A 13,064-nucleotide genomic window follows, 5' to 3' on the forward strand; every position below is an offset into this window, starting at 1 on the left:
TTATACAAGAATTTTCTTTTCCAGTCCCCCCCCCCAAGAGAATATGCCATTGTGTTTGGTGCAATTCCCAATTGTATTATACCTTTAGTAAAATCTGGCCCTAAAGGTTCGTTCGACTCTCCTCTTTTTGATAACACTAACTTTTTTGTTGACCAAAGTCTTCTCAATACCATGTCAAGCAAAGACATCCGTTCAATTATTAATAGATCTCAGATTTCTTTACCTGCTTGTGTGAGTTTTTGGAATAACATATTTAGTGATATAGAATGGGAAGAGTTTTGGCTTCTTCGACAACAATTCTTCTTATCTAATAAAGTTGTTGAAGTCTCTATCAAAATTATCCATAATTGTTATCAGGTAAATTATAAACTTGCTAAATTTAACAATAGTATTTCCCCCCAATTGCTCCTTTTGCCTTCAGTCTGAAGAAGCAATCAATCATTTGTTTTGGGACTGTGCTTATTCTAAAGTGTTCTGGGTTGACTTTTCCAATTTTGTTAACAAATATTTATATCCAAACTTTTGTATAACCCCAAAAATTGTGTTTTTTGGTTACTCTTTGAAGTTAGACCCTTCTCACTGTGAATTTATTATTAATCTATTGCTATATCTTGCTACATTTTACATTCATAAGTGTACATTTTCAAAGAAAACGCCCTACTTTTTTATTTTCAGGAAAGATTGCGATGTGTATGTAAACTCTCTATGAAACTCAAATAATTCTATTGCATGTAAGACTCTTTCATGGTGTACGTCTTATAAGCTAACATAGTATGCTTTGGAGTATTGTTTGTAACCCTTATTGTCTTTTGTTCTTACTTGTCTTTGTAATTGTATTTGCTGTTCTTCTATTGCATACTAAAAAAAAATTTTTTTTAAAACAACACAGCAGCAACTGTAATTTACACATTAAGGATGTTGTTTGCTTTTTTGAAACCCAAAACAAATCTTTAGAATCTACTGTTAACTTTCTTATCCTTGTGGAAAAATAATATTTTAACAAACAAAGGTTTCTTAAGAAAATACCTACTTTTATAGATTTCTTATGTGAAGTAGAACATTTAATTAAATCACTAAGAGTAATTAATAACAAAAAATGTATTTCTTTTTTGAAGAGATATGATGAGATCTTTCATGTACCGTGAAAGTGCATGAAAGAAAATAAACGTTTTCTTTATTTGTTCGGGTTCCTGCCTTTCTTTACGTTCATAAAAAAAGCTATTTAAATGCATCTTTCTATTTTAACGATCGTCAACTTTTTTCTTCTTTTCTTCTCTTCAATATGTTCAGATGACATTGAATGTATTGTTGATACATTATGTGTAATGTATGCAAAGTTGTATTTCATTAATGTCATCTCTGAATTGTTTGCAATAAAAAATAAATAAAATAAAAAACAACACAGCAGCAACATTTTTGTAGAAAAAGTGGGAATATGGAACAAAGATCTTAAGAAGTTACTCTGCATATTCACCCTAGAATATGGTGTAAATGTTAAATAAAAAAAGAAAGAAGAAAAAAAAGAGAGAAAGACTGGCATAATATTGTAATTATATAGGATAAGGTGATTTCTGAAATGTAAACTGGGAACAGTGGTCAAAAATCTCACTTATTATCTACGATTTAAAAAAGTGGACAGTACATTTTTATGTTGTAGGTTCCATATGCTACTGTTGTTTGTGTATTTATTTATTTCATTTTAGAGGACAAAAGCATGAAATTGTGCAACGTCTTACAAAAGGCTTGAAAACAATTGATATTTCACAAAAACCGATTAGTGATCATCAAGCTGCTCAAAAGATTTGTGAATAAATCAGCGCACAGAAGAACTCAGTCAAAGGCTTATTAAGGAACGTTTCTATTAAATAAAATAATAGTATTAAAAGTGCAGCTATTAAAAAAAGTCACTGTTGAGCAGTAAAGAGTTATTTGGCTGTGCTGGCTGGTGTCTCTAGAGTCTCAAGAACCTCTCAATTCTCCAGAGGGTGGCAGTCAGATGTGCATAAAGCTGCATTTGGCCACCTCTAACCAAATCTCACAAAGAGAAACATTTGCAGTGGACTCAGAAAGACATGAAGACTAATTTTTGAATAGTTTCTTTCACTGACGAATGCTGTGCTACACTGCATTATTCTGGATGGCTGTTGAATGGCCACCATGTTTCAACAAGACTGTGACGTCAGCAAGGAGGTGGCGGAGTGATGATTTGGGCTCAGATATTGGGAAGTGAGATGGAAGGTCCCTTTAGGGTGTTAAAATAAACTCTCAAGGTATGTGGCGTTCCTAACCAACCTTTTTTTTTTTTTGCAATAATATAAAAAAAAGAATCATGTCTTCCGAAATAATGCTTTTCATGCAGGACGACACACCATCCCATGCTGCAAAGAACACCATTGACCATTGGTTGCTATGGACATAAAAGGAGAAAGAATCATGGTGTGGTCAATAGTCCCCTGACCACAAACCTATTGAGAACCTGACACATCCTTAAAAGGAATATCTATGGGGGACAGTATAAAACAGCAGCTCTGGTAGGCAATACAATCCTCAAATGAAATACAGGCAGAAACTACACATTCAGTTGATAACAAAGTTGTTAACATAATCAATAGGTTTTCTGTTTTAAATTGTTTGTTAACATTTTTTTTATCAATTGGCCCTAACTGGTTTAAAAACAAATTGTGAATATACTATATACAGCAATTACAACATTTAATTTTTTTCCCAATGTTATTACATGTTTTTGCTTTTGGAACTTGACCTTCACTATTAGTTCTAATTTATTCTTTAAATCAGGGTGCGTCACTTCAGGTTCAGGTCTTTTGTATGTGCTTTGTTAAACATGGAGCTGTTTTACTCAAGATGACTTCAAAGGAGATACCAAAGATGAGCATAACCAATGTCCATCGCATATGCAGCGTGGTATCTATTTTATTATTATTATTAACAATGGATATTAAAAATGAATACAACACCAACAATAAAAAACAACTAAGCCGATTACCTTAAAAGTACATAGATATTGCCATCAGTTCATAGTGCTGTTAACACTTTCTCTGTCAAGCAGATGCGATAAGACCTGTTTTCTGGTTTGGTCAGGTGACATTAAACATATAGCCCACCCTATTGTTTAGTTGATTCATCTTTTTTATTAGGGTATAATTTCACACATGGTATAGTTAGGTTATGTGTGTGGGAATTAATTACTGCATGCATTGTGACAGCAGAGTGTTTAAAATTGTGTGCACAACGAACCCGCACACTGTTCAGGCCCTGTTATATAATACCTACAACACGTTAACCTAAAGAAAAACTTAGTATAGCTACCTTGAAACTGATAATGGTGACTCTTTTGATAATTGGTTATAATAATGTTCTGCTCTGCTTGATTTACCTTTTTAGCAGCAAATTTTTCCACAATTCTATGCCAATGCCAATGCCAATGCCAGTTTATTTATATAGCGCAATTAACTACAACTTCCATTGACCAATGTGCTTTCCAGTAAGTCATCAAAACAAAAAAAAACAAAAAAAACACACTAATAAGAAAAAATAAAAATATGTTCAAAATATCACATCAGCCATATGCCTTAAAGAATAAAAATGTATGGTTACACTTTACTTGAAGGGGTGTGCATAAGACCTTCATAATCATGACATGACACATGTCATGAATATGAAGGTTTTTTTATGCATGTTTATGACAACTGTCATTAAGTGTCATTCGCTCAGTTATGTCATTTTTAATGCAAAGATGACATTGTTTGAGATGTCTTTGTTATGGGCTATGGTTAGGGGTAAGGGTAGGGGTAGGGTTAGGTTAGGGTTAGGTCAAATAATGTCATATTTGCATTAAAAATTACATAACTGAGTGAATGACACTTAATAACAGTTGTCATAAACATGCATAAAACCTCCTTGGTATTCATGACATATGTCATGTCATGATTATGAAGGTGTCATGTCAGTCTTATGCACACCCCTTCAAGTAAAGTGTTACCAAATTTATTTAGCCTGGACTTAAAAATACTAAGAGAAGAAGCTTGTCTAATGGATAGTGGCAAGGCATTCCAAAGCCTGGGGGCAGCAACACAGAAAGCACAATCTCCACTACATTTAAGCCTCGACTTGGGAGTAAACAATAGATCTTGGTTGGAAGACCGAAGGGATCTAGTGGGTTGATGCTCAGTCAATAACTCACAGAGATAAGTAGGGGCCAAACCATTTAGAGATTTATATACTAGAAGCAAAAATTTTAAATCCACTCTAAAATGGACAGGCATATAGTGTAAAATAGGAGTAATATGCTCCCCTTTTTTAACCCCACTCAGGAGTCGAGGCACAGCATTTTGAACAAGCTGCAACCGGGATAAAGCTGTCTGGCTAATCCCAAAATAAAGTGAGTTGCAGTAGTCCAGCCTAGATTAAATAAAAGCATGAATTACTTTTTCAAAATCTTTAAAAGATAGAAAAGGCTTTGCTTTAGAAAGCAAACGCAGCTGAAAAAAGCAAGCTTTGACAACATAATTTATTTGATGGTCATATTTTAAGCATCATCAAAAATAAAACCCAGAAAATAAAACCCATACCCATGGTTTCAGGCACAAAGATATCCCACCCATATCCAATTTCGGGGAATTTGAAAAACAAAATTTCTCTAAGACGGACTAAAAAACAATAATTTCAGTTTTCTTTTCATTGAATATTAAAAGTTTAGTGATGTCACGGTTCATGGGTCCGGGCGGTCTTTTTGCGTCTTGTCATGTGGTTGTATGTGTGTCGTCATTCGTTAGTGGTTGCAGCTGGCGCTCAATCAAAGCGCGCCAGCTGCAACTCATTAGCGATTCCTTTATAGGACACCCTGTTTCAATGTGTGTTTGTCGGTTCGTTATTCTCATGTTCCTGTCTCCCTGTCAGTTCTCTGTTTCCAGTTCTCGCTCAGTCAGGGTACGGATCTTCAGCCTTCTCCTTGCTTTGGTCAGCACAGTGGTTGGAGGGGTTTCTCAGTGGAGCTCTGATCCTGACCAGGACCCGAGGATTATCACCTAGTGTCTCCGTTATTGTGATTACCAAATAAACCTTACCTTTGCACTCGCACTTGGATCCTGACTCTTCTCTGCCGTGACAGAACGAACCGACCCTACTCATGGATCCAGCGAGTGCGGCAGAGCTCAGAGACTTTTTGGCCAAGACTAACATTCGCATGGAGCATCAGGAGGATCAGATGATGGCCACGGGGCGGGCCATCCAGACCCTGGTGAGTGGCGGCCCCGGACACATCGCAGCACGGTGTCCAGTAAAAGATAACGCCCGTCAGTAGGTGGGAGGTTACTGACGGGTGCCATTAAGGGACACAAATCCTCTTATTCTAGCACTCATCTTTCTGTGAGGCTGGTAGTTCGGTCTGTTTATCATGACTGTGAGGCTTTAGTGGACTCTGGAGCAGAGGGGAACTTTTTGGACATTGGGTTCGCTCGGTCCCTTCAGATTCCCATGGTGGAGCTTTCTCAGCCCGTCTCTATGCTTGCACTCAACGGCCAGGCCTTACCTACTGTCACTCACACCACTGCACCTTTAAGACTCATCACTTCGGGGCAACACACTGAGGACATTCACTTTCTCCTCACCGACACGCCCTCGGCTCCGTTAGTACTGGGTCATCCCTGGCTGGTCCTCCATAACCCTCACATCAACTGGAGTAACGATACTGTGCTGGGTTGGAGCGAATATTGTCATGCCACCTGTTTGTTGTCCGCGTGTTCTCCTGTTTTCTGTTCTGTGTTTCAGGAGGATCACTCGGACCTGTCTAACGTGCCACAGGAGTACCTTGATCTGAGGGGAGTGTTCAGTAAGTCTCGGGCTGCTTCTCTACCTCCTCATCGTCCCTATGACTGTGCTATAGACTTATTGCCAGGTACGTCTCCGCCTAAGGGCAAGTTATATTCACTCTCCTCTCCGGAGAGGGAGGCTATGGAGAAATATATTTCTGATTCTTTAGCAGCCAAGATCATCCGCTCCTCTTCATCTCCGGCCGGTGCGGGGGTTTTTTCGTGAAAAAGAAAGACGGCTCTCTTCGTCCCTGTATTGATTATTGGGGCTTAAAAGACATCACGGTGAAGAATACTTACCCTTTACCGTTGATGTCGTCGGCTTTCGAGCGTCTGCAGGGGGCGTCATTTTTCACGAAATTAGATCTCCGCAACGCTTATCATTTGGTTCGCATGAGAGAGGGGGATGAATGGAAAACCGCTTTTAATACCCCCAGGGGGCACTTTGAATATCTTGTTCTTCCTTTTGGCCTTTCCAACGCTCCCGCGGTTTTCCAGGCACTCGTTAATAAAGCCAAGCCTTCACATCCGCCAAACATGCCATGAGAGACTCGAGACCCACAGAATTTTGTTTGACAGGCAAATAAACCTGGTTGTCATCCGCATAAAAGTGAAATGACATACCATGTTCTCTAAAAATCAAACCAAGAGGGAGCATGTAGAGAGAAAAGAGTACAGGGTTACTTTACATTGTGGGCAGTCTTGGCCTAATGGTTAGAGAGTCGGACTTCGGCCCAGGAAGCCTATTTTGTGGCTAGGAGATTCAAACATGGACAGGCTACTGGTACTATGGGATAGTGGAATACAAAAAGTGCGTTACCCATTTTTAACCATAGGACACAAGTGAGCCCAAAAATCAGTGTTAGCCTGCCTTATTGAATGGCTTCTGGGGAGGGTATTTGGAGCACCGGTGTAACGTAAGTAGGCATGACTACGCAGTAGTGGATCCAAATGCGAGCTTTATTTCAAAGAGTGGTTAAAACAGGCAGGGTCAAACAACAGCAAACAGGTACAATTCAGGATGAGACAAAAGAGTAATCCAAAAAACAGGCAATGATCAGGGCAGGCAGCAAACAATCATAATCCAGGGCAGGGCTGGACTAGGACAAAAAATTGGCCTTGGCATTTTTTGGTCCAGGCGTCCCACCACCACTTCGATATATGTAGGCCTATATATATATATATATATATATAATTTCTATCATTTTCAAAAAAATAAATAAATAAAAAATGATACTGACTCCAAGCTTTTGAATGGTATATGTATAATGTAACGAAAGCTTTTTATTTCAGATAAATGCTGATCTTTGGATATTTCTATTGGATCTTTCTTACTGTTCAAAACATTTTGACTGGTAGTGTATGTATGTAGCCTATGTATCACACTCATATCACATCTTGTTTTGGATAAGAATAAAACATCAGGTCCGACGCCAATATTGTGTCTTTTTTTCATTTAAATCTAGCTTTATTCGCATTGGCCCATGCATGGAAACCTCTATGAACACACTTGACTTGGCCAAAAAATCGTGGGGGACAAATTTACGTTTTATTAAAAAGTGTTTATGTATTCTACACTCATGGCGCGCACACACATTAGGATAGGTTAGATGCCTGCGAGTCCCTATCAAGCACTTTACCGATTCAACAACTTGCTTATTCTCGTCCTGCCTGGCTCTTTGGCCTGCATCACTCACCGCAGAGCAAGCATGTTCTTGATAAATCTGCTGTGAAAACGTGGGAAAAGCCAACGAGGAAGAAGTTGGGGTGAAGCGATCTTTATATAGGCGGAGCAAAATACTTAATCGCTCCGTCTATAGCGCATTGTGATTGGATGTTTACACTGTCAATACAAGAGACAAACCAATGGGCCACTGGCTGCTCACTGTCCCTGCGTGATGGTCCTCGGCAAAAAAAAAAAAAACCCTTGTATCACCCTTGTAAAAATCGTATGCCCGATTACCAATCCAGCCCTGACTGCAGTTAATACAGGCATGCACCAACAAAAAAACCTTCTGTCAGCCCCTTAAGTGCGTCGGCCTACCGGGAAAATGCCCGGTATGCCCGATTACCAATCCAGCCCTGATCCAGGGTAAACAGTCCATGGTCAAAAGATAAGGCAAGGCAAGGCAAGATAACAAGGAACTAGGAAACACGGAAAACATGAAGACGTTACAGGCTATCAGTACTGAGCAATGTGAGTGAGTGTGTGTCCATCTTTTATAGTCCTCTTGATTGGTAACAGGTGGAGTCTGATAATGAGTTCCCAGGCAGGGGATATGGGAAATGTAGTCCAGGGTAGAGTGGCAAGAGCAGGCAGAGCTGAAGACCATCAGGGCAGAGCAGGCAGAGCTAATGACCACCAGAGCGGAGCTGAAGACCACCGCAGCAGAGCAGACTGGATCGAAGACCCCCACGGCAGAGCAGATGATCACCACAGCTGAGCAGACGGGACTGAAGATACCCACGGCGGAGCATATGACCACCACAGCTGAGCAGATGGGCCTGAAGATCCCCATGGTGGAGCAGATGGAACGGAGTCAGAGAACAGTCAGAGAGTTCATAAAACGGCCTTCTTGACCATCACAGGACAGACAGAGTTCAGAATCGACCTCCTTGGTCGATGCAGGACAAACACAGAGTTCAGGACTAGGGCTGGCTCGATACCACTTTTTCAGAACCGATCCCGATCTGATACCAGAAATTCGAAGTATCGGCCGATACCATTATATTTATTTTTTTTTTAACCAGTGTAGAATTTCTATACCGCAATGTGCTGACCTGATCATCACTCTTTTCTGTGTTAAACACAATATACCACATATAGACAACTTCATTGTAAAGAAAAACAACAAGTGAATAAACATATAATCATAATCTATGACAAAAATAGTACTATAAACTAGTAGATAGTGGATAATTCAGTAACAAAAGTTACTCTAGAAAAATTACGAGTGCACAATTTTATAAAATCTAAACATTTAGTGAAAAAAAAACATTTAATGGGGAACAAATAAAAGTAAATAAGTGTAGGGCTAAATCTGGTAAAATGTTAAACATTGCTCTTGGTATTGTTGTAAAATGCATTTATGAAAATCAAGTAATATATTTATATATTAATTAATATACTATCAAATAAAAAAACATTTATGTTAAATGTATAGCACAGTAATGAGGCAGCAACATATGGTAGATAAGACAATAAGAAAGGCTATTTATAATCTTTCATTGCGCAAAAGTATTATAACATGAAAGGCTCCTATACGGAGCTGCACAAAGTGCTTATGCACATCCCGTGCTTAGAATGATGCACTTGAAGCAACACGGATTCGCAGCGCTGGGCATAGAAAAGTTCAAAGCACAAAGGGAAAAGGATTTTGATGCATAGTGTATTATATCTGTGCAATAGTTTATTGAGCCTTTTCTTTGAGCAGTTTTAAATTTCAGTTACTGTGTGCATGAAGAACAATTCATAGTGCTCTCTACTCCAGTTTAGTGATCTCTAACAGACACCCGGTAGAAAGTAACATGCTTTAGAAACAGTACTAAATTCCAGTAAGATAAAGTCCTTTTATGCAATACCATTGATCTTTATCTACAGATCAAGTATAATAATAGGAACATTGTATCATCTTAGAGAGAGCTCCATCGTCTTGCCTGTTGTAACCAAACGCAACGCACAGTTTGAATGCTGAATGGAGGATGACAGACAGCCGCAGTGGAGAGAAGAGTTTACGTGAACTTCAATTTAATGACTTAAATATTTATCTGTACTTCATATTAAACTATGGAGTGGTCTCAGGACACATGAAATATAGTGCACAAAAACACTAATTAAAAACTCAATATGGTGCTTTATAATGTTTTTGTGCATTTCATGGGGCTTAAAAATATCACAGAATAGTATACGCAGAATATCGGATTTGGTATATATATATCAGTCTCGTCTGACCGAAACCGGATCCTGCAGAAAATGGCAGTATCAGAGCGATACCGATACTGAGTATCGGATCGGCACACCCCTATTCAGGACCAGCCCCTTTGGTCATGACTGGACAGACAGGGCTCAGAGACAGCCTCCTTGGCTGTGACAGGACAAACTGAGAGTTCGTAAACGGCTTTCTTAGCCATAACAGGACCCTGCAAACAAGCCTGCAGTGGCCCTGTATGGGCCCACTTAGGGCAAGCCTAAGGGCCCCCAGCGGGCTGCCAGTGCAGGGACCCTGAGAATTTGCTCATTGGCAAAACTTTGGCCCCTTCACACTGACCCTGCACGGGCAGCCCTCACTTAGCCCACACTATTAATCTACAACAATACATCTGTTTCACTATAAATACTTTCCAGTTACTATAACTTAAGTCTTTGGAAAAAACAGTTATTATACATCTGAAATTGATGCAGTTACCACATAACTAATGAAGTGAAGTGACATGTGGCCAAGTATGGTGACCCATACTTGGAATTAGTGCTCTGCATTTAACCCATCCAAAGTGCACACACACAGCAGTGAACACACACACACACCGTGAACACACACCCGGAGCAGTGGGCAGCCATTTATGCTGCAGCGCCCGGGGAGCAGTTGGGGGTTCGGTGCCTTGCTCAAGGGCACCTCAGTCGTGATATTGAAGGTGGAAGAGAGCGCTGTACATTCACTCCCCCCACCTACAATCCCTGTCGGTACGAGACTCAAACCCACAACCTTTTGGGTTACGAGTCCGACTCTCTAACCATTAGGCCACAACTTCCCCTAATGTCTGTATTGTCAAACATGTACAGTTGTCAAATGGATTTCAAATCAATGGATTTATTAAATACAAATTAGAAAACATTAAGTTCAGGTCAATACAGCTAAAAAAAAAGGGGGGGAACGCAAACAAAGCATTGTAAGATTGTAGGATTTTGTCATGTGAAAGTTGATGTGTGCTTATCTGTAGTACATCAATGTCCAAACAATGTCCATAGCTGAAGTTGGCTGATAGCAAATTAATAATCCAAACTCTTGTAGTGAAAACACGCCACACCTCTTAAGCACCAGGCTCTTCCTAACAAGGAACAGTCAAAAATAGTCCAGACTATGGTCCCACGTCGAAAAGAACTTTAAATCCATATTCAAACTGGACCATGATGTGGTGAATGACCAATGAAGAGTCCTTCTGAAATGCATACAAATACACTGTCTGAAACGTTTAGCATCAATCTAAACATAGGCCATACATACATGAAACATCTCTGCAAAAACAATCAACTCCTTACTTTAAACTGGGCTTGAAATGACCCATTTTCCAACCAGGACACAGCACAATGTGTTCAGCAGGTGAGCCATGTTGGCTACTGCTGCTTGTTATTGCTAACTTCCTCTACCACATGGCTTTCCTTAAGGAAACCTAAAACACCCTAGCACCCCTAGTGGTAAGGAAGAAACCTGCCCACAAAATTCTTATTAACAGGCCCATGTCTGTTACACTCATATATGACTCGTGAGACCCACTTTCCTGCAGAGTTTAGCTCCAACTTTGATCAAACTCACCCACCTGTGGTTTTCTAATGATCCTGAAGACATGCTCAGGTGTGTTTGATTGAGGTTAGAACTAAACTCTGCAGGAAAGTGGATCCTGTGAGCCAGATTTTAGGATCCTTGGCCTATATGAAACAACAGGTTCTGAAAAGGTATCTTTTGGTTTGAGCCATTCCAGTTCAATTGAGTGGCTAAAGAATGGCCAGTCAATGTTGCTTGTATTCTCCTAGATGCATTGCAGGGCTGCCTACACAAAACCTGCATGGGCCCAAAGGATACAAAAGTTGCTCTGGGCCTGAACTGACTGGCCCACACTGGGCCATCATGGGATTAATCTGGGCAGTCTGCTAGTGTGGCCTGCTCACAGAGAGCCTACGGTGAGCCCAAAGCTGTGGGCCTCGCCTGGGCAAGCCCGCACTGGGCCTGTTTAGGTTTGGTGTGGGCTGGCCCTAGTCCACTGTGCCCGCAAAAAGCCAGCATGGGCCTCGCAGGAGCATGTTTGCAGGGGACAGACAGAGAGTTCATAATTGGGCGGCAGTGCCCCGAGAGGAGACGAGGCGGATGCTGCAGACTCTGGAAGTTCTGTAGTGTGTGCTGCCACCTCTGGAGGTTCTGCAGCGAAAGTTGCCACCTTTGGAGGAGCAGTAGCAACATGAGCTTCAGATATAGTGTTCGCGGTCGGCACAGGGGCAACAGGGAACACAGAGAGTTCGGGGAAGAGAGCTGCTGCTGTCTCATGGACTGTAACAGGCTTGGGAAAGGGATCAAGGATTGGAGCAGGCTCAGGGACTAGAGTGGGTGCCACCGCCTCGGGAGGTTCTGCAGCAGAAGCTGCCACCTCTGGGGAAGCTATGTCGGTGTGTGCAGCCCAAACGCATAGACTGGATGTAGCCATCACAGGCAGGACAGAGAGCACAGCATCTATTTCCGAGACAAGCAGCGCTGTGACCAGTAAACTAGAGAGCGCCGCGACCAGCAGGCTTGAGTACATAGTGACCGGTGGGTTTGGGAGCGCTGAAACCACGTCACTTCAGAGCGTTGAAACTGCGGTACTTGAGAGTGTTGAGGTCAGCAGAATACCAGCAACTCGCATGATGAGGTTCAGGCGTGGCGGCCATCTTGGCCAGGGACTCTTGAGTGATGGCCCTGATGTGAGCAGGCTCTGGCTGGGCAGGCTTGACATGAGCAGGCTCTGGAACAGAGCTGGAACTGGTCTGGAACCCTGACGGGACGAAACTCTGGAATAGTGACCATTTTGTGGAAAGTCTCTGGGCTGGCGGCCATTTTGCAAAAAACTCTCTGTGTTGGCAGCCATTTTATGACAAGTCTCTGGGCTGGCAGCCATCTTGTGAACAGTATCTGGGCTGGCAGCCATCTTGGGAAGAGACTCTGGGCTGGCGGCCATGATGTGATGGGATTCTGGAGTGGTGGACACTGTGGGAACATTGCGTTCCTCCTCCATGACTCCCACAGTAAATTGAGAACCACTTAATTGCAAAGCTAGATCAATGTAAAATTTCAAAGTCCAGTGAGGTTCGTGCAATGACATGATCAAACTAAGGTCCAATCCCAATTCAACCCCTTAGCCCTTCCCCTTTCCCCTCTTTTTCCCCAATTATCTTTTGGTTGGAGGGGTAGGGGTAGGTGAAGGGCCAGACAGCCCCTCAAACGAAGATTTTTCGGGACCACACTTTAAACGAATGGGTATGAATTATCT

The sequence above is a fragment of the Sinocyclocheilus grahami genome, unplaced genomic scaffold (genome assembly GCF_001515645.1).
Source record: "Sinocyclocheilus grahami isolate Dianchi unplaced genomic scaffold, SAMN03320097.WGS_v1.1 scaffold606.1, whole genome shotgun sequence".
NCBI classification, from domain to species: Eukaryota; Metazoa; Chordata; class Actinopteri; order Cypriniformes; family Cyprinidae; genus Sinocyclocheilus; species Sinocyclocheilus grahami.